Raw genomic sequence first — 24,416 nt, 5'->3', positions numbered from 1 at the left:
GGGAAGCAGCACTACGCTGGAAGTGACAGCTTGTAGAAATGTGTCCTGTGCTGATAGTGACAGCTTGTAGGAATTTGTCCTGTGCTGGAAGTGACAGCTTGTAGAAATGTGTCCTGTGCTGATAGTGACAGTTTGTAGGAATTTGTCCTGTGCTGATAGTGACAGTTTGTAGGAATTTGTCCTGTGCTGATAGTGACAGCTTGTAGGGATTTGTCCTGTGCTGATAGTGACAGTTTGTAGGGATTTGTCCTGTGCTGATAGTGACAGCTTGTAGGGATTTGTCCTGTGCTGATAGTGACAGTTTGTAGGGATTTGTCCTGTGCTGATAGTGACAGTTTGTAGGAACTTGTCCTGTGCTGATAGTGACAGTTTGTAGGGATTTGTCCTGTGCTGATAGTGACAGCTTGTAGGAACTTGTCCTGTGCTGATAGTGACAGTTTGTAGGGATTTGTCCTGTGCTGATAGTGACAGTTTGTAGGGATTTGTCCTGTGCTGATAGTGACAGTTTGTAGGGATTTGTCCTGTGCTGATAGTGACAGCTTGTAGGAACTTGTCCTGTGCTGATAGTGATAGTTTGTAGGGATTTGTGCTGTGCTGATAGTGACAGTTTGTAGGGATTTGTCCTGTGCTGATAGTGACAGCTTGTAGGAACTTGTCCTGTGCTGATAGTGATAGTTTGTAGGGATTTGTGCTGTGCTGATAGTGACAGTTTGTAGGGATTTGTCCTGTGCTGATAGTGACAGTTTGTAGGGATTTGTGCTGTGCTGATAGTGACAGTTTGTAGGGATTTGTCCTGTGCTGATAGTGACAGTTTGTAGGGATTTGTCCTGTGCTGATAGTGACAGTTTGTAGGGATTTGTGCTGTGCTGATAGTGACAGTTTGTAGGAATTTGTCCTGTGCTGGAAGTGACAGCTTGTAGAAATGTGTCCTGTGCTGATAGTGACAGTTTGTAGGAATTTGTCCTGTGCTGATAGTGACAGCTTGTAGGGATTTGTCCTGTGCTGATAGTGACAGTTTGTAGGGATTTGTCCTGTGCTGATAGTGACAGCTTGTAGGGATTTGTCCTGTGCTGATAGTGACAGTTTGTAGGAACTTGTCCTGTGCTGATAGTGACAGTTTGTAGGAATTTGTCCTGTGCTGATAGTGACAGCTTGTAGGGATTTGTCCTGTGCTGATAGTGACAGTTTGTAGGGATTTGTCCTGTGCTGATAGTGACAGCTTGTAGGGATTTGTCCTGTGCTGATAGTGACAGTTTGTAGGGATTTGTCCTGTGCTGATAGTGACAGTTTGTAGGAACTTGTCCTGTGCTGATAGTGACAGTTTGTAGGGATGTGTCCTGTGCTGATAGTGACAGCTTGTAGGAACTTGTCCTGTGCTGATAGTGACAGTTTGTAGGGATTTGTCCTGTGCTGATAGTGACAGTTTGTAGGGATTTGTCCTGTGCTGATAGTGACAGTTTGTAGGGATGTGTCCTGTGCTGATAGTGACAGCTTGTAGGAACTTGTCCTGTGCTGATAGTGATAGTTTGTAGGGATTTGTGCTGTGCTGATAGTGACAGTTTGTAGGGATTTGTCCTGTGCTGATAGTGACAGTTTGTAGGGATTTGTCCTGTGCTGATAGTGACAGCTTGTAGGAACTTGTCCTGTGCTGATAGTGATAGTTTGTAGGGATTTGTGCTGTGCTGATAGTGACAGTTTGTAGGGATTTGTCCTGTGCTGATAGTGACAGTTTGTAGGGATTTGTCCTGTGCTGATAGTGACAGTTTGTAGGAACTTGTCCTGTGCTGATAGTGACAGTTTGTAGGGATGTGTCCTGTGCTGATAGTGACAGCTTGTAGGAACTTGTCCTGTGCTGATAGTGACAGTTTGTAGGGATTTGTCCTGTGCTGATAGTGACAGTTTGTAGGGATTTGTCCTGTGCTGATAGTGACAGTTTGTAGGGATTTGTCCTGTGCTGATAGTGACAGCTTGTAGGAACTTGTCCTGTGCTGATAGTGATAGTTTGTAGGGATTTGTGCTGTGCTGATAGTGACAGTTTGTAGGGATTTGTCCTGTGCTGATAGTGACAGCTTGTAGGAACTTGTCCTGTGCTGATAGTGATAGTTTGTAGGGATTTGTGCTGTGCTGATAGTGACAGTTTGTAGGGATTTGTCCTGTGCTGATAGTGACAGTTTGTAGGGATTTGTGCTGTGCTGATAGTGACAGTTTGTAGGGATTTGTCCTGTGCTGATAGTGACAGTTTGTAGGGATTTGTGCTGTGCTGATAGTGACAGTTTGTAGGGATTTGTGCTGTGCTGATAGTGACAGTTTGTAGGGATTTGTGCTGTGCTGATAGTGACAGTTTGTAGGGATTTGTCCTGTGCCGATAGTGACAGCTTGTAGGAATTTGTCCTGTGCTGATAGTGACAGTTTGTAGGAATTTGTCCTGTGCTGATAGTGACAGCTTGTAGGGATTTGTCCTGTGCTGATAGTGACAGTTTGTAGGGATTTGTCCTGTGCTGATAGTGACAGCTTGTAGGGATTTGTCCTGTGCTGATAGTGACAGTTTGTAGGAACTTGTCCTGTGCTGATAGTGACAGTTTGTAGGAATTTGTCCTGTGCTGATAGTGACAGCTTGTAGGGATTTGTCCTGTGCTGATAGTGACAGTTTGTAGGGATTTGTCCTGTGCTGATAGTGACAGCTTGTAGGGATTTGTCCTGTGCTGATAGTGACAGTTTGTAGGGATTTGTCCTGTGCTGATAGTGACAGTTTGTAGGAACTTGTCCTGTGCTGATAGTGACAGTTTGTAGGGATGTGTCCTGTGCTGATAGTGACAGCTTGTAGGAACTTGTCCTGTGCTGATAGTGACAGTTTGTAGGGATTTGTCCTGTGCTGATAGTGACAGTTTGTAGGGATTTGTCCTGTGCTGATAGTGACAGTTTGTAGGGATGTGTCCTGTGCTGATAGTGACAGCTTGTAGGAACTTGTCCTGTGCTGATAGTGATAGTTTGTAGGGATTTGTGCTGTGCTGATAGTGACAGTTTGTAGGGATTTGTCCTGTGCTGATAGTGACAGTTTGTAGGGATTTGTCCTGTGCTGATAGTGACAGCTTGTAGGAACTTGTCCTGTGCTGATAGTGATAGTTTGTAGGGATTTGTGCTGTGCTGATAGTGACAGTTTGTAGGGATTTGTCCTGTGCTGATAGTGACAGTTTGTAGGGATTTGTCCTGTGCTGATAGTGACAGTTTGTAGGGATTTGTCCTGTGCTGATAGTGACAGTTTGTAGGGATGTGTCCTGTGCTGATAGTGACAGCTTGTAGGAACTTGTCCTGTGCTGATAGTGACAGTTTGTAGGGATTTGTCCTGTGCTGATAGTGACAGTTTGTAGGGATTTGTCCTGTGCTGATAGTGACAGTTTGTAGGGATTTGTCCTGTGCTGATAGTGACAGCTTGTAGGAACTTGTCCTGTGCTGATAGTGATAGTTTGTAGGGATTTGTCCTGTGCTGATAGTGACAGTTTGTAGGGATTTGTCCTGTGCTGATAGTGACAGCTTGTAGGAACTTGTCCTGTGCTGATAGTGATAGTTTGTAGGGATTTGTGCTGTGCTGATAGTGACAGTTTGTAGGGATTTGTCCTGTGCTGATAGTGACAGTTTGTAGGGATTTGTGCTGTGCTGATAGTGACAGTTTGTAGGGATTTGTCCTGTGCTGATAGTGACAGTTTGTAGGGATTTGTGCTGTGCTGATAGTGACAGTTTGTAGGGATTTGTGCTGTGCTGATAGTGACAGTTTGTAGGGATTTGTGCTGTGCTGATAGTGACAGTTTGTAGGGATTTGTCCTGTGCCGATAGTGACAGCTTGTAGGAATTTGTCCTGTGCTGATAGTGACAGTTTGTAGGAATTTGTGCTGTGGAGAGTTCCCCTGTATATGGTGGTGTAGCCTGTATACAGATGGTGAGAGGTTATCCTGGGTGTATTATATGTTATTATACACGTGTGAAATAATGGGGAGATGGTGAGTTGTACTAAACGCGCATGATCGCATGTTCCTGGGACTTGTATCTGGTACAGCAGTACTGTGCTGTTCTTCTATATCAGGGGTCTCCAAACTTTCTAAGAAAAGGGCCACTTTATTGTCCTTAGACTCGAGGGGGGCCGGACTGTGGCCAGCAGGAGTGGAGATGTTCCTGGTATCAGTGGGAGTAAACATCACCCCATTGGGTATCAGTGGGAGTAAACATCACCCCATTGGGTATCAGTGGGAGTAAACATCACCCCATTGGGTATCAGTGGGAGTAAACATCACCCCATTGGGTATCAGTGGGAGTAAACATCACCCCATTGGGTATCATTGGGAGTAAACATCACCCCATTGGGTATCAGTGGGAGTAAACATCACCCCATTGGGTATCAGTGGGAGTAAACATCACCCCATTGGGTATCAGTGGGAGTAAACATCACCCCATTGGGTATCAGTGGGAGTAAACATCACCCCATTGGGTATCAGTGGGAGTAAACATCACCCCATTGGGTATCAGTGGGAGAAATGGTGCCCCATTGTTAATGTCAATTGTCAGAATTGTGTCTTGTATCAGTGGGAGGAATAGTACTCCAAGGGCCGGATACAGGCAAACAAAGGGCCACATCTGGCCCCCCGGGCCGCAGTTTGGAGACCCCTGTTCTATATTATAACACCACAATGTACAGAGCTGACCATAGAGCTTTGTGTTGGTGGGACGATGAACTCTCTTCTGAGGTCCTCCAGGCCGTCACCCTCATTAATAGGGAATTCCGTCATAGAAGTGGAAAGGAAGAGCAGGATGGAGACGTGTCGGGTTTTCTTCCTCCCTTCTAGGGGTTAATTAAAGGGTGACGCCGCGTGTAATCACCACAGGCACTCTTCCTGCCCCACCCTTCCCACAAGAGCGCCCCCCCCCCATCCCAATACTCAGACGTCTATGGGGGACTCTGAAGAGGGTGAGATAATCACAGATATACGACTCTATGTTTGCAAAAAGAGGAAACAAAGTTTATAAATAGTATCCTCCGTGATCTTCCATAAAGGGATACAAAGTAAACAATTGCAACACATGGACCTGTCTGCTGTCACTATTGATTCCACTGACACCAACAATGGGGCAATATTCCTCCCACTGACACCAACAATGGGGCATAATTCCTCCCACTGACACCAACAATGGGGCATAATTCCTCCCACTGACACCAACAATGGGGCATAATTCCTCCCACTGACACCAACAATGGGGCATAATTCCTCCCACTGACACTAACGATGGGGCATAATTCCTCCCACTGACACCAACAATGGGGCATAATTCCTCCCACTGACACTAACGATGGGGCATAATTCCTCCCACTGACACTAACGATGGGGCATAATTCCTCCCACTGACACCAACAATGGGGCATAATTCCTCCCACTGACACCAACAATGGGGCATAATTCCTCCCACTGACACCAACGATGGGGCATAATTCCTCCCACTGACACTAACGATGGGGCATAATTCCTTCCACTGACACCAACGATGGGGCATAATTCCTCCCACTGACACCAACGATGGGGCATCATTCCTCCCACTGACACCAACTATTTCTCCCCTTAATACCAAAGATCGGGCATTGTTCACTCCCACTGGGAGTAAACAATGCCCCCCTAAAGTGTGGGAGTTCAACCCCCTAAAGTGTGAAGGACAGTAAGCTGGCCCTTTCTTTATAATGTTTGGAGACCCCTAATTTAGAGTATCTTCACTTACAGTAAAACCTTGGTTTGAGAGTAACTTGGTTTGAGAGCGTTTTGCAAGACAAGCAAAATGTTTTAATACATTTTGCCTTGATATACAAGCGATGTCTTGATATAAGAGTAGTGTCATGTCACAACTGAGTATAAAAAAGAAGAGAGGCGCCTCTAAGTGTAGCAATATGGTTACATTTAATGAAGGTACAACATTTAGCAACTTATTTCTACACTTAGAGGCTCCTCTCCTCTCGCAAACCAAGGTTTTACTGTGTATACACACACAGTATCTCACAAAAGTAAGTACACCCCTCACATTTGTGTAAATTTTTTCTTGTATCTTTTCATGTGACAACACTGAAGAAATGACACTTTGCTACAATGTTGTGTAGTGAGTGTACAGCTTGTATAGCAGTGTACATTTTCTGTACTCTCAAAATAACTCAGCACACAGCCATTAATGTCTAAACCGCTGGCAACAAAAATGAGTACACCCCTAAGTGAAAATGTACAAGTTGGGCCCAATAAGCCATTTTCCCTCCCCGGTGTCATGTGATTAATTAGTGTTACAAGGTCTCGGGTGTGAATGGAGAGCAGGTGGGTTAAATTTGGTGTTATCGCTCTCACTCTCTCATACTGGTCACTGGAAGTTCAACAACATGGCACCTCATGGCAAAGAACTCTCTGAGGATCTGAAAAAAAGAATTGTTGTTCTGCATAAAACATAAGAAACAACAAAAACAGGCGCCACTTAGAAAACTGTAAACTTTAATATAAAATCAGCATCAAAGCACTCACATGGAAGTTGCTGTATACAGGCATGTAGATGAGGTCCGGAAGGTAGTCAATTCTCAGCCGTGTTGTGAAGTCCCCTTGTTGCAGTTGCTGTGTAATCCATTCGCTGTGCGTGTGGAGAAGCAAGTGCCTAGTTCCTAGTGATGCCAATGCGCCAGGTGGCTCTAGCAACCAGTGGGGATACATAAAGATGGCTTACCCCAATGATGGTGAACCTTGGCACCCCAGATGTTTTGGAACAACATTTCCAATGATGCTCAACTACACTGCAGAGTGCATAGGCATCATAGGAAATGTAGTTCCAAAACATCTGGGGTGCCAAGGTTCACAATCACTGGCCTAGGCTATAAGAAGATTGCCAAGATCCAGAAACTGAGCTGCAGCACGGTGGCCAAGACCATACAGCGGTATAAGAGGACAGGTTCCACTCAGAACAGGCCTCACCATGGTCCACCAAAGAAGTTGAGTGCACGTGCCCAGCGTCATATCCAGAGGTTGTCTTTGGGAAATAGACGTATGAGTGCTGCCAGTATTGCTGCAGAGGTTGAAGGGGGGGGGGTCAGCCTGTCAGGGCTCAGACCATACGCCGCACACTGCATCAAATTGGTCTGCATGGCTGTCATCCCAGAAGAAAGCCTCTTCTAAAGATGATGCCCAAGAATGCCTGCAAACAGTTTGCTGAAGACAAGCAGACTAAGGGCATGGATTACTGGAACCACGTCCTGTGGTGTGATGAGACCAAGATAAACTTATTCGGGTCAGATGGTGTCAGGCGTGTGTGGCGGCAACCAGGTGAGGAGAACAAAGACAAGTGTGTCTTGCCTACAGTCAGGCATGGTGGTGGGGGTGTCATGGTCTGGGGCTGCCGGTGATCTGTTGAGCTGGTTCTAGCTATCGATATGGTTCTGTGAGCAGTGCGCAGGCGCAAGCTGAGCCGACGGAAACATCAGAGCGAGAACAGCTGTTCGTGAGCTGTAGATGCGCTCGCTCCCGATGCCGATACCGACGCAAGCTTAGAAGTCTACAGGCGGCGGCTATGCACCTTCAGGTCTTCCCAGAGCCTTAATCCTATTCTCCTTCTTCCACACACCGAGGCATACGTGTCATCCACGACCACTTAGTACCACCCACTGCCCACCTCCTAGTCCGCTCATTGGTTGGGAACTAGCGCCCCCTTCTTTTTGGCCAATCATCAGTCGGTTGCCTGTGTTGCCTGGCAAACATGGCCGAGCACATTAACAGCTGACGATCAGCTGTTGAATTTGGCTATTTTCGTTGCCTGTTACTGCGCATGCGCGGAGTTTGCGCAGTCGGTTCCGGAACCTATCCGATGGCGGAACCAGATCCATAAGACACCGGCACTGGAGAGCTACAGATCATTGAGGGAACCATGAATGCCAACATGTACTGTGACATACTGAAGCCGAGCATGATCCCCTCCCTTCAGAGACTGGGCCGCAGGGCAGTATTCCAACATGATAACGACCCCAAACACACCTCCAAAACATCCACTGCCTTGCTAAAGAAGCTGAGGGTAAAGGTGATGGACTGGCCAAGCATGTCTCCAGACCTAAACCCTATTGATCATCTGTAGGGCTCCTCAAATGGAAGGTGGAGGAGCGTAAGGTCTCTAACATCCACCAGCTCCGTGATGTCATCATGGAGGAGTGGAAGAGGACTCCAGTGGCAACCTGTGAAGCTCTGGTGAACTTCATGCCCACGAGGGTTAAGGCAATGCTGGAAAATAATGGCGGCCACACAAAATATTGACACTTTGGGCCCAATTTGGACATTTTCACCTAGGGGTGTACTCACTTTTGTTGCCAGCGGTTTAGACATTAATGGCTGTGTGTTGAGTTATTTTGAGGGGACAGCAAATGTACACTGTTATACACGCTGTACACTCACTACACAACATTGTAGCAAAGTGTCATTTCTTCAGTGTTGTCACATGAAAAGATAGAAGAAAATATTTACACAAATGTGGGGGGTGTACTTACTTTTGTAAGATACTGTATATACATGATTCATATTGTGTCATCTTATAGCCTGCAGCAGCTATTACATTTTGGATTGAGCTTTTATTATGACTGATCTCTGCAATTATTTTTTTTTTTTACAAACAAAAAAGGGAATTTATACCTGAGAAGGAATAACTTGTCTGAAGGGTCACATGTCTGCGCTACTTCTCTGGAAACCTTCAAGTGTCTGTTACCCGAAATATTTCTTGTATTTTTCTATGTGTGTGACACATACTGTATGTGTATTTGTATAGATCATATCTCTATCATTGTCATGTATTTCTCCCATCTGAAGGATCTGGTTGATCCTGCCTGTCACCTTTTTGTTTTTCCTTATTCTGAACCGACCACAAAATGCACAGAAGCTGATCTGTGATAGTGTGGTCAGTTTTCATTCTTTGGCTGGCCATCGAGAGGTACAGAACACTGTGAAGACACACAGCATGCCTTCATTGGGTAGTTTCTTCACCCACCACGTCCCCACCAATCACAGCCTGCCTCTGGCATACACCCCATCCCAATCACAGCCTGCCTCTAGCCTACACCCCCATCCCAATCACGGCCTGCCTCTAGCCTACACCCCCACCAATCACGGCCTGCCTCTTGCATACACCCCCTCCCAATCACAGCCTGCCTCTAGCCCACACCCCCTCTCCCCCCACCAATCACAGCCTGCCTCTGGCATACACCCCCTCCCAATCACAGCCTGCCTCTAGCCTACACCCCCACCAATCACGGCCTGCCTCTTGCATACACCCCCTCCCAATCACAGCCTGCCTCTAGCCCACACCCCCTCTCCCCCACCAATCACAGCCTGCCTCTGGCATACACCCCCTCCCAATCACAGCCTGCCTCTAGCCTACACCCCCACCAATCACGGCCTGCCTCTTGCATACACCCCCTCCCAATCACAGCCTGCCTCTAGCCCACACCCCCTCTCCCCCCACCAATCACAGCCTGCCTCTGGCATACACCCCCTCCCAATCACAGCCTGCCTCTAGCCTACACCCCCTCTCCCCCCACCAATCACAGTCTGCCTCCTGGCATACACCCCCAAATCACATATTGGATTATACAGTGTAGATGAGTGTAGTGGGTGTCTGTATACGGTGTGTGTTGGTTTGTACAGTGTGTATATAGATTGTGTGTCTGTATACGGTGTGTGTTGGTTTGTACAGTGTGTAGATATAGATTGTGTTTCTATATACGGTGTGTGTTGGTTTGTACAGTGTAGATATAGATTGTGTGTCCGTATACGGTGTGTGTTGGTTTGTACAGTGTAGATATAGATTGTGTGTCTGTATACGGTGTGTGTTGGTTTGTACAGTGTGTAGATATAGATTGTGTGTCTGTATACGGTGTGTGTTGGTTTGTACAGTGTGTAGATATAGATTGTGTGTCTGTATACGGTGTGTGTTGGTTTGTACAGTGTGTAGATATAGATTGTGTGTCTGTGTACGGTGTGTGTTGGTTTGTACAGTGTAGATATAGATTGTGTGTCTGTATACGGTGTGTGTTGGTTTGTACAGTGTGTAGATATAGATTGTGTGTCTGTATACGGTGTGTGTTGGTTTGTACAGTGTAGATATAGATTGTGTGTCTGTATACGGTGTGTGTTGGTTTGTACAGTGTAGATATAGATTGTGTGTCTGTATACGGTGTGTGTTTGTTTGTACAGTGTAGATATAGATTGTGTGTCTGTATACGGTGTGTGTTTGTTTGTACAGTGTGTAGATATAGATTGTGTGTCTGTATACGGTGTGTGTTGGTTTATATAGATTGTGTGTATATAGATTGTGTGTCTGTATACGGTGTGTGTTGGTTTGTACAGTGTGTATATAGATTGTGTGTCTGTATACGGTGTGTGTGTTGGTTTGTACAGTGTATATATAGATTGTGTGTCTGTATACGGTGTGTGTTGGTTTGTACAGTGTAGATATAGATTGTGTGTCTGTATACGGTGTGTGTTGGTTTGTACAGTGTGTAGATATAGATTGTGTGTCTGTATACGGTGTGTGTTGGTTTGTACAGTGTGTAGATATAGATTGTTTGTCTGTATACGGTGTGTGTTGGTTTGTACAGTGTAGATATAGATTGTGTGTCTGTATACGGTGTGTGTTGGTTTGTACAGTGTATATATAGATTGTGTGTCTGTATACGGTGTGTGTTGGTTTGTACAGTGTGTAGATATAGATTGTGTGTCTGTGTACGGTGTGTGTTGGTTTGTACAGTGTAGATATAGATTGTGTGTCTGTATACGGTGTGTGTTGGTTTGTACAGTGTGTAGATATAGATTGTGTGTCTGTATACGGTGTGTGTTGGTTTGTACAGTGTGTAGATATAGATTGTGTGTCTGTATACGGTGTGTGTTGGTTTGTACAGTGTAGATATAGATTGTGTGTCTGTATACGGTGTGTGTTTGTTTGTACAGTGTGTAGATATAGATTGTGTGTCTGTATACGGTGTGTGTTGGTTTATATAGATTGTGTGTCTGTATACGGTGTGTGTTGGTTTGTACAGTGTGTATATAGATTGTGTGTCTGTATACGGTGTGTGTGTTGGTTTGTACAGCGTATATATAGATTGTGTGTCTGTATACGGTGTGTGTTGGTTTGTACAGTGTAGATATAGATTGTGTGTCTGTATACGGTGTGTGTTGGTTTGTACAGTGTGTATATAGATTGTGTGTCTGTATACGGTGTGTGTTGGTTTGTACAGTGTAGATATAGATTGTGTGTCTGTATACGGTGTGTTGGTTTGTACAGTGTAGATATAGATTGTGTTTCTATATACGGTGTGTGTTGGTTTGTACAGTGTGTAGATATAGATTGTGTGTCTGTATACGGTGTGTGTTGGTTTGTACAGTGTAGATATAGATTGTGTGTCTGTATACGGTGTGTGTTGGTTTGTACAGTGTAGATATAGATTGTGTGTCTGTATACGGTGTGTGTTGGTTTGTACAGTGTAGATATAGATTGTGTGTCTGTATACGGTGTGTGTTGGTTTGTACAGTGTGTAGATATAGATTGTGTGTCTGTATACGGTGTGTGTTGGTTTGTACAGTGTGTAGATATAGATTGTGTGTCTGTATACGGTGTGTGTTGGTTTGTACAGTGTAGATATAGATTGTGTGTCTGTATACGGTGTGTGTTGGTTTGTACAGTGTAGATATAGATTGTGTGTCTGTATACGGTGTGTGTTGGTTTGTACAGTGTAGATATAGATTGTGTGTCTGTATACGGTGTGTGTTGGTTTGTACAGTGTAGATATAGATTGTGTGTCTGTGTACAGTGTGTGTTGGTTTGTACAGTGTAGATATAGATTGTGTGTCTGTATACGGTGTGTGTTGGTTTGTACAGTGTAGATATAGATTGTGTGTCTGTATACGGTGTGTGTTGGTTTGTACAGTGTGTATATAGATTGTGTGTCTGTATACGGTGTGTGTTGGTTTGTACAGTGTGTATATAGATTGTGTGTCTGTATACGGTGTGTGTTGGTTTGTACAGTGTGTAGATATAGATTGTGTGTCTGTATACGGTGTGTGTTGGTTTGTACAGTGTGTATATAGATTGTGTGTCTGTATACGGTGTGTGTTGGTTTGTACAGTGTGTAGATATAGATTGTGTGTCTGTATGTGGTGTGTGTTGGTTTGTACAGTGTAGATATAGATTGTGTGTCTGTATACGGTGTGTGTTGGTTTGTACAGTGTAGATATAGATTGTGTGTCTGTATGCGGTGTGTGTTGGTTTGTACAGTGTAGATATAGATTGTGTGTCTGTATACGGTGTGTGTTGGTTTGTACAGTGTGTATATAGATTGTGTGTCTGTATACGGTGTGTGTTGGTTTGTACAGTGTAGACATTGATTGTGTGTCTGTATACGGTGTGTGTTGGTTTGTACAGTGTGTATATAGATTGTGTGTCTGTATACGGTGTGTGTTGGTTTGTACAGTGTAGATATAGATTGTGTGTCTGTATACGGTGTGTGTTGGTTTGTACAGTGTGTATATAGATTGTGTGTCTGTATACGGTGTGTGTTGGTTTGTACAGTGTGTATATAGATTGTGTGTCTGTATATGGTGTGTGTTGGTTTGTACAGTGTAGATATAGATTGTGTGTCTGTATACGGTGTGTGTTGGTTTGTACAGTGTGTAGATATAGATTGTGTGTCTGTATACGGTGTGTGTTGGTTTGTACAGTGTGTAGATATAGATTGTGTGTCTGTATACGGTGTGTGTTGGTTTGTACAGTGTGTAGATATAGATTGTGTGTCTGTATGTGGTGTGTGTTGGTTTGTACAGTGTAGATATAGATTGTGTGTCTGTATACGGTGTGTGTTGGTTTGTACAGTGTAGATATAGATTGTGTGTCTGTATACGGTGTGTGTTGGTTTGTACAGTGTAGATATAGATTGTGTGTCTGTATACGGTGTGTGTTGGTTTGTACAGTGTAGATATAGATTGTGTGTCTGTATACGGTGTGTGTTGGTTTGTACAGTGTGTATATAGATTGTGTGTCTGTATACGGTGTGTGTTGGTTTGTACAGTGTAGATATAGATTGTGTGTCTGTATACGGTGTGTGTTGGTTTGTACAGTGTGTAGATATAGATTGTGTGTCTGTATACGGTGTGTGTTGGTTTGTACAGTGTGTATATAGATTGTGTGTCTGTATACGGTGTGTGTTGGTTTGTACAGTGTGTAGATATAGATTGTGTGTCTGTATGTGGTGTGTGTTGGTTTGTACAGTGTAGATATAGATTGTGTGTCTGTATACGGTGTGTGTTGGTTTGTACAGTGTGTAGATATAGATTGTGTGTCTGTATACGGTGTGTGTTGGTTTGTACAGTGTGTATATAGATTGTGTGTCTGTATACGGTGTGTGTTGGTTTGTACAGTGTAGACATTGATTGTGTGTCTGTATACGGTGTGTGTTGGTTTGTACAGTGTGTATATAGATTGTGTGTCTGTATACGGTGTGTGTTGGTTTGTACAGTGTAGATATAGATGGTGTGTCTGTATACGGTGTGTGTTGGTTTGTACAGTGTAGATATAGATTGTGTGTCTGTATACGGTGTGTGTTGGTTTGTACAGTGTAGATATAGATGGTGTGTCTGTATACGGTGTGTGTTGGTTTGTACAGTGTGTATATAGATTGTGTGTCTGTATACGGTGTGTGTTGGTTTGTACAGTGTGTAGATATAGATTATGTGTCTGTATACGGTGTGTGTTGGTTTGTACAGTGTGTATATAGATTGTGTGTCTGTATACGGTGTGTGTTGGTTTGTACAGTGTGTAGATATAGATTATGTGTCTGTATACGGTGTGTGTTGGTTTGTACAGTGTAGATATAGATTGTGTGTCTGTATACGGTGTGTGTTGGTTTGTACAGTGTGTAGATATAGATTGTGTGTCTGTATACGGTGTGTGTTGGTTTGTACAGTGTGTAGATATAGATTGTGTGTCTGTATATGGTGTGTGTTGGTTTGTACAGTGTGTATATAGATTGTGTGTCTGTATACGGTGTGTGTTGGTTTGTACAGTGTAGATATAGATTGTGTGTCTGTATACGGTGTGTGTTGGTTTGTACAGTGTAGACATTGATTGTGTGTCTGTATACGGTGTGTGTTGGTTTGTACAGTGTAGATATAGATGGTGTGTCTGTATACGGTGTGTGTTGGTTTGTACAGTGTAGATATAGATGGTGTGTCTGTATACGGTGTGATTTAGCGCTTGCTCAGCAGCCTGCGTTGTCCTCCTGGCTCCGCTCCCCTCTCTTGCCCATATATAGGTTTGGTAAGACTCTCGGCTCCTCGTATTGATTTGTGTCCCTGAGTCTCCTATTGTTTTCCTGTCCCAGCTGATCCCTTTCCCCTTCCTCTTCCTCCCAGCCCGCCACTCAGGAAGACTTTTCAATGAAGATTTTCTGCTTCTCAGCTGTAATGTACACACAGACGGAGGAAATGTTCTCGGGGGGTCCCCGGTGACCCTGTCCTGTCCAGGAACTGCAATGCAGACCTATGGAGGGCAATGCCAGCTGCAGTCTAAAACAAGTACCCCAGCAGTGTTGGCACATGGGGGGCACTCATATACAATTCAGAGGACAGCCAAGTCAGTCTACAGACCAAGGGGCAACAGTCCACCTTAACGCAGTATAAACGCAAAAGAAAACATTTATTATATTGCAGCTTACCAATTGTTAGATGTGATGGCTGCAAACCAATCGTTCAGGGAAGGGATGGTTCCGAACAACCTCAAGCAAGGCAAAATAAAACCCCTCTTAACCCCTTAACGCCCGCCGCACAACTATTTACGTCCCCAAAATGGCACGGACAGGCAGAAGGGCGTATATATACGTCCTTGCCTTCTAGCGGGTGGGGGGTCCGATCGGGACCCCCCCCCGCTGCGTGCGGCGGGCGGATTCCCGCCGGGAGCGATCTGGGACAACGGCGCGGCTATTCGTTTATAGTCGCTCCGTCGCGATCGCTCCCCGGAGCTGAAGAACGGGGAGAGCCGTGTGTAAACACGGCTTCCCCGTGCTTCACTGTGGCGGCTGCATCGATCAAGTGATCCCTTTTATAGGGAGACTCGATCGATGACGTCAGTCCTACAGCCACACCCCCCTACAGTTGTAAACACACACTAGGTGAACCCTAACTCATACAGCGCCCCCTGTGGTTAACTCCCAAACTGCAACTGTCATTTTCACAATAAACAATGCAATTGAAATGCATTTTTTGCTGTGAAAATGACAATGGTCCCAAAAATGTGTCAAAATTGTCCGAAGTGTCCGCCATAATGTCGCAGTCACGAAGAAAATCGCTGATCGCTGCCATTAGTAGTAAAAAAAAAAAAATTAATAAAAATGCAAAAAAACTATCCCCTATTTTGTAAACGCTATAAATTTTGCACAAACCAATCGATAAACACTTATTGCGATTTTTTTTACCAAAAATAGAAGAATACGTATCGGCCTAAACTGAGGGGAAAAAATGTTTTTATATATGTTTTTGGGGGATATTTATTATAGCAAAAAGTAAAAAATATTGAATTTTTTTCAAAATTGTCACTCTATTTTTGTTTATAGCGCAAAAAATAAAAACTGCAGAGGTGATCAAATACCACCAAAATAAAGCTCTATTTGTGGGGAAAAAAGGACGCCAATTTTGTTTGGGAGCCACGTCGCGCGACCGCGCAATTGTCTGTTTAAGCGACGCAGTGCCGAATTGTAAAAAACACCTTTGGGCATTTAGCTGCATATTGGTCCGGGGCTTAAGTGGTTAAAGAAACCCAACCTCGACCCTAAAGACCCAAACCAGCGCAGACCGCTAACAAGCCTGATCACGATCTCCAAGATCATGGAGAAAGCAGTAGTACAACAGCTTCAGCCCCACCTGGACGAGCACAAACTCCTAGATCCCCTACAATCAGGTTTTCGCCCAGGCCACGGCACAGAAACGGCTCTTCTCAAGATATGGGATGACGCTCTCGAAGCAGCAGATGACGGAGAATCCTGTCTCCTAGTGCTGCTGGACCTCAGTGCAGCCTTCGACACGGTAGACCACAACATATTGCTCACGCGACTCAAAGAAGTAGCCGGAGTCTCTGACGCGGCCCTACCGTGGTTCGCATCTTTCCTAGAAAATCGCACTCAGACCGTGAAACTTGGAGGTTTTACATCAGAAACACGGACCATCACATGCGGAGTCCCGCAAGGATTGCGCCTCTCACCTGTACTCTTCAACATCTACATCCGCCCGCTCCTCAAAATCATCAGTAAACAGGACCTGCGCTACCACTCCGATGCGGACGACACGCAGCTTTACCTTCGAATCACCAACAAAAAAGACCAATTTCATGAACTTGAAAAGTGCCTCACACTGATCGACAATTGGATGACTGAAAGCTCCCTCAAACTCAACGGATCTAAAACAGAACTACTCACCCTTCACGCAAATCGGAAATCCATTTCTAGGACCACATGTGCTGGGTTCCTGGGTCTTTAAACCTGCTGTGCCCATCATGAAGCTTCCCACCATCCTTGTGCTGAGTTCCCAAGTCTAGATACCTGTTGTGCCCATCATGAAGATTCCCATAATCCTTGTGCTGGGTTCCCAAGTCTAGATATCTGCTGTGCCCATCATGAAGATTCCCATCATCTATGTGCTGGGTTCCTGGGTCTGTAAACCTGCTGTGCCCATCATGAAGATTCCCATAATCCTTGTGCTGGGTTCCCAAGTCTAGATACCTGCTGTGCCCATCATGAAGGTTCCCACCATCCATGTGCTGAGTTCCTGGGTCTGTAAACCTGCTATTCTCCTTATCAGGATTCCCATCATCCTTGTGCTGAGTTCCCAGGTCTTCACACCTGTTGTGCCCATCATGAAGGTTCCCACCATCCATGTACTGAGTTCCAGCTCTACACACCTGCTGTGCCCATCAATGAAGGTTCCCACCATCCTTGTGCTGAGTTCCCAGGTCTTCACACCTGTTGTGCCCATGATGAAGGTTCCCACCATCCATGTACTGAGTTCCAGCTCTACACACCTGCTGTGCCCATCAATGAAGGTTCCCGCCATCCATGTACTGAGTTCCCAAGTCTAGATACCTGCTGTGCCCATCAATGAAGGTTCCCACCATCCATGTACTAAGTTCCCAAGTCTAGATACCTGCTGTGCACATCAATGAAGATTCCCACCATGCTTGTGCTAAGTTCCCAGCTCTACACACCCGCTGTGCCCATCATGAAGCTTCCCACCATCCATGTACTGAGTTCCAGCTCTACACACCTGTTGTGCCCATCATGAAAGTTCCCACCATCCATGTACTGAGTTCCCAAGTCTAGATACCTGTTGTGCCCATCAATGAAGGTTCCCATCATCCATGTACTGAGTTCCCAAGTCTAGATACCTGTTGTGCCCATCATGAAGCTTCCCACCATCCATGTACTGAGTTCCAGCTCTACACACCCACTGTGCCCATCATGAAGGTTCCCACCATCCATGTACTGAGTTCCCAGCTCTACACACCCGCTGTGCCCATCATGAAGGTTCCCACCATCCATGTACTGAGTTCCCAAGTCTAGATACCTGTTGTGCCCATCATGAAGCTTCCCACCATCCATGTACTGAGTTCCAGCTCTACACACCCACTGTGCCCATCATGAAGGTTCCCACCATCCATGTACTGAGTTCCCAGCTCTACACACCCGCTGTGCCCATCATGAAGGTTCCCACCATCCATGTACTGAGTTCCCAAGTCTAGATACCTGTTGTGCCCATCATGAAGGTTCCCACCATCCATGTACTGAGTTCCCAAGTCTAGATACCTACTGTGCCCATCATGAAGGTTCCCACCATCCATGTACTGAGTTCCCAAGTCTAGATACCTGCTGTGCCCATCATGAAGGTTCCCACCATCCATGTACTGAGTTCCTAGGTCTCCACACCTGCTGTGCCCATCATGAAGGTTGCCACCATCCATGTACTGAGTTCCTAGGTCTTCACACCTGCTGTGCCCATCATGAAGGTTCCCACCATCCATGTACTGAGTTCCTAGGTCTTCACACCTGCTGTGCCCATCATGAAGGTTCCCACCATCAATGTACTGAGTTCCTAGGTCTCCACACCTGCTGTGCCCATCATGAAGGTTCCCAACATCCATGTACTGAGTTCCTAGGTCTCCACACCTGCTGTGCCCATCATGAAGGTTCCCACCATCCATGTACTGAGTTCCTAGGTCTTCACACCTGCTGTGCCCATCATGAAGGTTCCCACCATCCATGTACTGAGTTCCTAGGTCTACACACCTGCTGTGCCCATCATGAAGGTTCCCACCATCCATGTACTGAGTTCCTAGGTCTTCACACCTGCTGTGCCCATCATAAAGGTTCCCACCATCCATGTACTGAGTTCCCAGCTCTACACACCTGCTGTGCCCATCATGAAGATTCCCACCATCCATGTACTGAGTTCCCAGCTCTACACACCTGCTGTGCCCATCATGAAGGTTCCCACCATCCATATACTGAGTTCCTAGGTCTACACACCTGCTGTGCCCATCATGAAGGTTCCCACCATCCATGTACTGAGTTCCTAGGTCTTCACACCTGCTGTGCCCATCATGAAGGTTCCCACCATCCATGTACTGAGTTCCCAAGTCTACACACCCGCTGTGCCCAGTATGATGCCTGCTGTATACTGTATTTATGTTATATTATGGAGAATAAAGGTGGATAATGACACCAAAAGCTCCCCGGTGGACAGGAACAGAGCTGAGATTTATGGTGGGGAGATCTCAATGCTGAAGTATCCAATACATATAAGACAGAGGTAGAATATATGCACTAGTCTAGTGTGTAGTGGCACTCCGATAGTATGTGGTTCCACTCTACTAACGCACATTATGCCGCTTACCAGCGACCATCAAATGCAGCCTACCAGCACCCATCAATGCAGCCTCACCAGCGCCCATCAAATGCAGCCTCACCAGGGCCCATCAAATGCAGCCTACCAGCGCCCATCATGCAGCCCACCAGCACCCATCAAAGCAGCCTCACCAGCACCCTACAATGCAGCCTCACCAGCGCCCAACAAATGCAGCCTCACCAGCACCCATCAATGCAGCCTTACCAGCGCCCAACAAATGCAGCCTCACCAGCGCCCATCAAATGCAGCTTTACCAGCGCCCATCAAATGCAGCCTCACCAGCGCCCAACAAATACAACCTCACCAGCACCCAACAAATGCAGCCTCACCAGCACCCAACAAATGCAGCCTCACCAGCGCCCATCAAATGCAGCCTCACCAGCGCCCATCAAATGCAGCTTTACCAGCGCCCATCAAATGCAGCCTCACCAGCGCCCAACAAAAGCAGCCTCACCAGTGCCCAACAAATGCAACCTCACCAGCGCCCATCAAATGCAGCCTCAACAGCACCCAACAAATGCAGCCTCACCAGTGCCCAACAAATGCAACCTCACCAGCACCCATCAAATGCAACCTCACCAGTGCCCAACAAATGCAGTCTCACCAGCGCCCATCAAATGCAGTCTCACCAGCGCCCAACAAATGCAGCTTTACCAGCGCCCATCAAATGCAGCCTCACCAGCACCCAACAAATGCAGCCTCACCAGTGCCCAACAAATGCAACCTCACCAGCGCCCATCAAATGCAGCCTCACCAGCACCCAACAAATGCAGCCTCACCAGTGCCCAACAAATGCAACCTCACCAGCACCCATCAAATGCAACCTCACCAGTGCCCAACAAATGCAGCCTCACCACCACCCAACAAATGCAGCCTCACCAGCGCCCAACTAATGCAACCTCACCAGAGCCCATCAATGAGGCGTCGGGATACAGACACAGTCCTCCACCGCTGCTGCGCCTCTGACACTATGTGCGCTTGGAGTGGCGGCTGCCTGCTGATGCTGAGACTTAGTTGCTTACTGTAGAGAGAAGAGAGTAGGAACACCAGAGGCCAAATGCATGCAGTGTAGAGATCCTAATGCCATATAGACATGTGCAGACTGGAATATTTTGTTTCGTTTTTTTGTTTTCGTTTGGAAAATACATTTATTTAGTTACTCCCGAAAATCGTTTTGATTTATTTTGTTTTTCGTTGGGGAATAGCTTTCGTCCGAAAATCCAATAATACTTGGTTTCTGTCGAATGGTCAAAAGAATATTCGCCGGAACGTCGAATCTTTGTTGGTTTCTGTCTAATGGTCAAAAAATATTAGACGGAACGTCGAATCTTTACGCCGAATCGTCCATTTCCGTTCGAATATTCCACCTACAAGAATTCTAATGTTGTATGACTAGTAATAATGTCGAATCTATTCTCTATAATGTCGAATCTATTTTCTCATAAATCGAAATCTATTCTCTGTAATGTCGAATCTATTATTTCTATAGTGTCAAATCTTTTCTCTATAATGTCGAATCTTTTCTCTATAATGTCGAATCTTTTCTCTATGATGTCGAATCTTTTCTCTATAATGTCGAATCTTTTCTCTATGATGTCGAATCTTTTCTCTATAATGTCGAATCTTTTCTCTATGATGTCGAATCTTTTCTCTATAATGTCGAATCTTTTCTCTATAATGTCGAATCTTTTCTCTATAGTGTCGAATCTTTTCTCTATGATGTCGAATCTTTGCTCTATAGTGTCGAATCTTTTCTCTATAGTGTCGAATCTTTTCTCTATGATGTCGAATCTTTTCTCTATAATGTCGAATCTCTCTATATCGAATTTTTACCGCAATGAAAATGAAAATAAAGCATTTTTTATGTCGGATCTTTCGGTTTTCTTTTCTTGCACTTTCGTTATCGTTTGTTAAAACGATAACGAAAAAAACTGATTTTCGGACGAAAATGCATTCTAACGAAAACAAATGCACATGTCTAATGCCAGAATAACTTAATTCAGAAGTGTCGGCAGTGACGATGTTGCACATTTGGCACACGCTTTACTCCGAATACTATCTTATTTCTTTCTATTTTCCAGGAATTTTCTTTGTCTAGAAATATTTTTCCTACTTTTTTCCCTGTAAGTTGTAATGTTCTGCGCTGGGGGTGGTGGGGGGTTGGGCGTTTTATGGCGGGGGATGGAGTGCTTCCATGTGTACATGTAACAGTAATGGCCTGGGATTACAAATAATGCAATACATACGTTTAAGTGCCGCATATGACTTCTGGGGAAAGGGTCACCCGGGAATTGGATGCATATGATCCGTAGTTGTGGATGAAGATCAGATGACAACGACTTTGTCCAAGGACTGAAAACATCTTAACTGTGTTAATGTAAAAAGATTTCCTTAACCACTTAAGGACCGGACCAATATGCTGCTAAATGACCCAAGGGGTTTTTACAATTCGGCACTGCGTCGCTTTAACAGACAATTGCGCGGTCGTGCGACGTGTCTCCCAAACAAAATTGGCGTCCTTTTTTCCCCACAAATAGAGCTTTCTTTTGGTGGTATTTGATCGCCTGTGCGGTTTTTATTTTTTGCGCTATAAACAAAAATAGAGCGACAATTTTGAAAAAAATGCAATATTTTTTACTTTTTGCTATAATAAATATCCCTTAAAAATATATAAAACAACGTTTTTTTTTCTCAGTTTAGGCCGATACTTATTCTTCTACCTATTTTTGGTAAAAAAAATCGCAATAAGTGTTTATCAGTTGGTTTGCGCAAAATTTATAGCGTTTACAAAATAGGGGATAGTTTTATTGCATTTTTATAATTATTTTTTTTTTTTACTACTTATGGCGGCGATCAGCGATTTTTTTCGTGACTGCGACATTATGGCTCACACTTCGGCCAATTTTGACACATTTTTGGGACCATTGTCATTTTCACAGCAAAAAATGCATTTAAATTGCCTTGTTTATTGTGAAAATGACAGTTGCAGTTTGGGAGTTAACCACAGGGGGCGCTGTAGGAGTTTCATTTTTCACCTAGTGTGTGTTTACCACTGTAGGGGGGTGTGGCTGTAGGTCTGACGTCATCGATCGTGTCTCCCTATAAAAGGGATCACACGATCGATGCAGCCGCCACAGTGAAGAACGGGGAAGCCGTGTTTACACACGGCTCTCCCCGTTCTTCAGCTCCGGGGACCGATCGCCGCACCCGCGGTCCCGTTTACGGAGCTTCGGACCGGGTTGCGGGAGCGCGCCGCGGGCACGCGCCCGCGACCCATGGCTGGGTACTAGTACAGGACGTACCTGTACGTGGATGTGCCCAGCCGTGCCATTCTGCCGACGTATATGTGCAGGAGGCGGTCCTTAAGTGGTTAAAGGGGTTGTAAAGGTAATTTATTTCCCTAAATAGCTTCCTTTACCTTAGTGCAGTCCTCCTTCACTTACCTCATCCTTCCATTTTGCTTTTATATGTCCTTATTTCTTCTGAGAAATCCTCACTTCCTGTTCTTCTGGAGTGTCGTGCTCGCCCCCTCCCTTGGACTACAGGAGAGTCAGGACACCCACTAACACACAGCTCCTTTCTCTATCTGCAACGTAGAGAACGTACTGACTCTCCTGTAGTCCAAGGGAGGGGGCGAGCACGACACTCCACACCAGGGAGAAAGCCTCGCATTACTGTGTGGAGTTACAGACAGAAGAAATAAGGATATATAAAAGCAAAATGGAAGGATGAGGTAAGTGAAGGAGGACTGCACTAAGGTAAAGGAAGCTATTTAGGGGGGGGGGGGGGGAAATTGTACCTTTACAACCCCTTTAAGCTAGTAGATTTTTGAATAAACGTTAATACGAACATTCGTATTCACTCGACCGCCCCCCCCTCCCGTTTTATTTACCTGAGCCCTTGAAAGTCCCACGTCGAGAACGCACTCTTGCTTTGCCCGGGGTTATCGGCTTTTCATTGGATAGATTGATAGCAGCGCAGCCATTGGCTCGCGCTGCTGTCAATCAACTCCAATGATGCAAGGGGGCGGGGCCGAGTCCTACACTCGGCGGCTATGGATGTCGAATGCAGGACTTGGGCGCACGTCCACAAGGTAACCCCCTTGGGAGAGCGCTTCACAGAGGGGGTTATCTGAAGCTGGGAGGAGTCGAGAGAGCCGCCGAGGGACCCCAGAAAACGCAGTTCGGAGGCCACTCTGTGCAAAACGAGCTGTACAGTGGAGGTAAGTACGATATGTTTGTTATTTAAAAAATTAACCTATAGTGTCACTTTAAAGACATAGGGCCAGATCCACATAGAATTGCATAGGCGCAGCGTATCAGAGATACGCTACGCCGCCGTATCTTACCTGGCTTTAAGTCAAATCCAGGAAGATTTTGCGCCGTAAGTTACGGCGGCGTAGTGTATTTCTGCCGGCAGAATTCAAATCGTCGGGTAGGGGGCGTGATTCATTTAAATGAAGCGCGTCCCCGCGCCGAATGAACTGCGCATGCTCCGTTTCGAAATTTCCCGCCGTGCATTTTTTGAACTTAGACGTGACTTACGTCCATCCCTATTCACGGACGACTTACGCAAAAAAAAAAAAAATAGAAATTTCGACGCGGGAACGACGGCCATACTTAACATGGCAAGTCTATCTATATGCCGCAAAATAGCAGCTTTAACTATACGACGGGAAAAGCCGACTAGCGACGACGTAAGAGAATGCGACGGCCGCACGTATGTTCGTGGATCGTCGGAAAAAGCGAATTTGCATACCCGACGCGGAAAACGACGCGAACTCCACCCAGCGGGCGCTGAAGTATTGCATCTAAGATCCGAAGGCATACGAAGCCGTACGCCTGTTGGATCGAAGCCAGATGCCGTTGTATCTTGGTTTGAGGATTCAAACTAAAGATACGATGCGGGTATCTACTGATACGCCGGAGTACTCGCTATGAGGATCTGGCCCATAAAGTGCGGAAACGATCACCCAAATAAAACAATAAAAAAAACACTGGGAATTAAGGATGTTATGGGTAAAAAATGCCTGAGGACAAAAATAAAAAAGGTAACCCTTGCAGTGCAGAGCCTTATAAAGGGTATTTGATCGCATTGGAATTTCTTTCCAGTCTGCCATTTTGATTTGACCTGAACTCTGCATGTGATTGAGAGATTCCTCATGCCGAGCCCCATATTGTAGTAGATGCATGTTATGAATGTTGCAGGCAATCCTGGGAATCCCCAGACTCTCCTTCCCTAACAGGGCCGCCATCAGGGGGGTACAGGCATTACACCTGTAAGGCCCCATGCCCACGAGAAGCAAATGCAAACACATGTAAACTCAAGTTTTCAAAGTCAAAAACCGGCGTTTAAAACGCCTGTTTTTGCCGCAAATTTCGCGGCGTTTTGCCGCGTTTAGCGGCGTTTTCCCGCGTTTGCGGCTATCAGCGTTCATAA

The 24,416-nt window shown here is 45.5% G+C and overlaps 1 protein-coding gene across 6 annotated transcripts in view; it reads left to right on the top strand.

Moving 5' to 3' along the window:
• DYSF (dysferlin) overlaps positions 1–24,416 on the top strand; it is a 412,823-nt gene that overhangs the window by 118,098 nt on the left and 270,309 nt on the right. The gene's annotated exons all lie outside the window — the stretch shown is intronic.

Source organism: Rana temporaria, chromosome 1 (assembly GCF_905171775.1).
Source record: "Rana temporaria chromosome 1, aRanTem1.1, whole genome shotgun sequence".
In the NCBI taxonomy this organism is placed as follows: domain Eukaryota; kingdom Metazoa; phylum Chordata; class Amphibia; order Anura; family Ranidae; genus Rana; species Rana temporaria.
Note: the sequence above shows the minus strand (reverse complement) of the source record. Positions and strands in the feature narration are given on the sequence as shown.